This window comes from Arachis hypogaea, chromosome 19 (genome assembly GCF_003086295.3).
Source record: "Arachis hypogaea cultivar Tifrunner chromosome 19, arahy.Tifrunner.gnm2.J5K5, whole genome shotgun sequence".
Taxonomy (NCBI): Eukaryota; Viridiplantae; Streptophyta; class Magnoliopsida; order Fabales; family Fabaceae; genus Arachis; species Arachis hypogaea.
The window spans coordinates 93,208,377-93,211,971 of record NC_092054.1 but is presented as its reverse complement, the minus strand read 5'-3'; the positions used below and the strand labels follow the sequence as shown (position 1 = coordinate 93,211,971).

The 3,595-nt window shown below is 41.5% G+C and overlaps 1 non-coding gene across 1 annotated transcript; it reads left to right on the top strand.

Moving 5' to 3' along the window:
- Window positions 1-3,491: 3,491 nt before the first annotated feature.
- On the top strand, window positions 3,492-3,595 carry LOC112781472 (small nucleolar RNA R71). Its single transcript, XR_003192248.1, has one exon. It is a non-coding gene; the product is annotated as a small nucleolar RNA R71 (small nucleolar RNA).

The following is a 3,595-nucleotide window of genomic DNA, read 5'->3' as shown; positions in this document are numbered from 1 at the left end:
AATTCCAAAGGTAAACTCCCAGTGGCCTTGAAGTTTGCTATGTCTGCAAACCAGGGTGCTTTGTGAATTATCATGAGTTGTTCATCAGGAAAGCACTCATTTACATGTGTGCTTTGTGTGCTTCCTTCTTCACATGGTATCCTTGATAAATGATCTGCCACCTTGTTCTCTACACCCTTCTTGTCTTTGATTTCAATGTCAAATTCCTGCAACAAAAGAACCCATCTAATAAGTCTCGGTTTAGATTCTTGTTTAGCAAGTAAATATTTTAAAGCTGAATGATCAGTGAAGACAATGACTTTAGATCCAATGAGATAAGATCTAAATTTTTCAAATGCAAAGACTATTGCCAAGAGTTCTTTTTCAGTGGTTGTGTAATTCCTTTGGTTAGCATTCAAGACTTTACTGGCATAATAAATCACATGTACCAAATTGTCTTTCCTTTGTCCTAACACTGCCCCAATAGCAAGGTCTGATGCATCACACATCAGTTCAAACGGTAAGTTCCAATCAGGTGGGGCAATGATAGGTGCAGAGGAAAGTTTTTGCTTCAAAAGTTCATAGGCTAGCATGCAATTTTTATCAAATACAAAGGGTGTATCAGAGACAAGCAAGTTACTCAAAGGTTTGGCTATTTTAGAAAAGTCTCTAATAAACCTTCTGTAAAAACCAGCGTGTCCCAAAAAGCTCCTAACTGCCTTGACATTACTTGGTGGAGGTAGTTTTTCAATGATTTCCACCTTAGCTCTGTCCACCTCCATGCCTCTATTAGAGATTTTGTGGCCAAGGACTATTCCTTCTGTGACCATGAAATGACACTTTTCCCAGTTTAATACTAGGTTAGTCTCTTGGCACCTCTTAAGCACCAAGGCAAGGTGGTGTAGGCAGCTGGGAAAAGAATCCCCAAACACAGAAAAATCGTCCATGAAGACCTCAATAAATTTTTCAATCATGTCCGAAAAGATGGACAGCATGCATCTTTGGAAAGTGGCAGGTGCATTGCACAATCCAAAGGGCATGCGTCTATAAGCAAAAACTCCATATGGACAAACAAATGATGTTTTCTCTTGATCACTAGGATCAACTACTATTTGGTTGTAGCCTGAATATCCATCCAAGAAGAAATAGTAAGCATGTCCGGCAAGCCTTTCAAGCATCTGATCCATGAATGGGAGTGGGAAATGATCTTTTCTGGTGGCTTCATTGAGCTTCCTGTAGTCTATGCACATCCTCCACCCAGTAACGGTTCTTGTGGGTATGAGTTCGTTTTTCTCATTTGGCACCACAGTTATGCCACCTTTCTTGGGAACTACATGGATGGGACTAACCCATGGGCTATCAGAAATGGGGTAGATTACCCCTGCCTGCCATAACTTCCTGACTTCCTTTTGTACCACTTCTTTCATGACGGGATTCAATTTTCTCTGAGCTTGAATGGAGGGTCTAGCATCTTCTTCTAACAAGATTTTATGCATGCATATGGATGAACTTATCCCCTTCAAATCAGCTAGGGTCCATCCAATGGCATCTTGATGAGTTTGCAGCACCTTGATCAATTCTTCTTCCTGTTCTTGGCTCAAGGCCGAGCTAATGATAACAGGGTGACTCTCATCACTACCCAAGTATGCATACTTGAGATTAGGGGGCAATGCTTTGAGCTCAGGTTTTGGTGCTTCCTTTTCTTCCTTCACTTTCTCTGGCCTGCTTAGCATGGTTGTGTCAGCACCCTTGATATCACTAACTTCAATATCCTTGGTGAACTCTTCCTCTGCCACTTCCTTTATTGTTTCCTCAAAAGTTTCTTGTACTGCAATGTCCACTACATCAACCCTCATGCATTCCCTTAGTGATTCTGATGGATAGCTCATTGCCTTGAATACATTAAACACCAATTTCTCATCATGGAGTCTAAGAGTGAGTTCACCCTTTTGTACATCTATGATGGCTCCAGCAGTAGCTAGGAAGGGTCTTCCCAGAATTATTGAAGCTTTGGCTTCTTCCTCCATATCTAACACCACAAAATCAGCAGGAAATATAAATTCTCCCACCTTCACCAACAAATCCTCAACTATCCCATGAGGGAATTTAAAAGTTCGATCTGCCAATTGGAGGGCCATTCTTGTTGGTTTGGCTTCTTCAATCTTCATTCTTCTCATCATTGTTAGCGACATCAAATTGATGCTGGCCCCTAAATCACACAAGGCCTTCTCCACCATGACTTCTCCTATAATGCAGGGGATTTGGAAACTGCCTGGGTCCTTCAATTTCTGAGGCAATTTGTGCTGAATGATGGCACTGCATTCTTCAGTTAACAACACAGTTTCCTCATTTCTCCAGCTTCTCTTCTTGGTCATTAATTCTTTTAAGAATTTTGCATAGAGTGGCATTTGCTCTATTGCCTCAGCAAAGGGAATGTTGATTTGAAGCTTCTTGAAAATCTCCAAGAACCTGGAGAATTGGCCATCCTTTTCACTTTTCATCAAACGTTGAGGATAAGGTGCTTTAGGTGTGTAAGGCTTCAAGACCTCTTTTTCTTTTTCTTTTGTTGCAAACGGTGTAACATATTGTCCTTGTTCTTTGTCTTTCACATTTTCCTTTGCTTCATCCTCTGTGGTTTCCCTTGAAATCTCCTTTAGATTCTTTCCACTTCTGAGGGTTATGGCCTTACATTCCTCCCTTGCAATAGCCTTGGCAGCATGAGAACCGCTTGTCCCAGGGGCTTGCTTAGTCAAATACAAAATTTGATTTTCTAGCTTCTGGATGGCAGCTCCTTGGTTTTGCAAGTTAGAATTTACTTCTTCCTTAAAAGCTTTCAATTCAATTATGTCTTGGCTCATGGTTGCAAGCATTCCTTCTATCCGGTTTAATTGATCTTGAAATTGTTGGTTCGGATTAGGTTGGGTATGTTGATTATTTTGGCCATGATATGATGATTGGGGGTAAGTGTTTTGTGTGGCTTGGTATGATCTTTGGTTGGAGTTTTGGTATGTGGAATTGTTATGTTGGTTGTGGTTGTAAGGTTTGTGGTTTTGTGGTTGGGTTTGTTGGTTTCCCCACCCAAAGTTTGGGTGGTTTCTCCAGCCTGGGTTGTAAGTGTTGGCATGTGGATCATATGATTGCCTTTGTTGGTTTCCCACATAGTTAACCTCATCCCATTCACCTCCTTCAATGCCTACTTCCTCTTGATCTTGTGTGTGTATTGCAGCCACTTGCTTTGTTTCTAATTGCCTGGTAAGCTCTGCTAGTTGCTTGGCAAACACCTTGTTTTGGGCTAGAATTGTATCAACCTGGTTCAGCTCCATGACTCCCTTAGTGTTGTGCCTTTCTGATGCATAGTAGTACTCATTCTCAGCCACTGTCTGATCACTTCAATGGCCTCTTCCACAGTCTTTTTCCTGTTCAATGAACCTCCTGATGAATGGTCTACAGCCTTCCTTGATTCATAAGAGAGCCCATCATAGAAGATGTGCAGTTGAACCCAATCATGGAACATGTTTGGTGGGCATTTCCTTGTCAAGTCCTTGAATCTCTCCCATGCCTCGTAGAGAGTTTCACCATCTTGTTGTCTAAAAGTTTGAACCTCAGATCGAAGCCT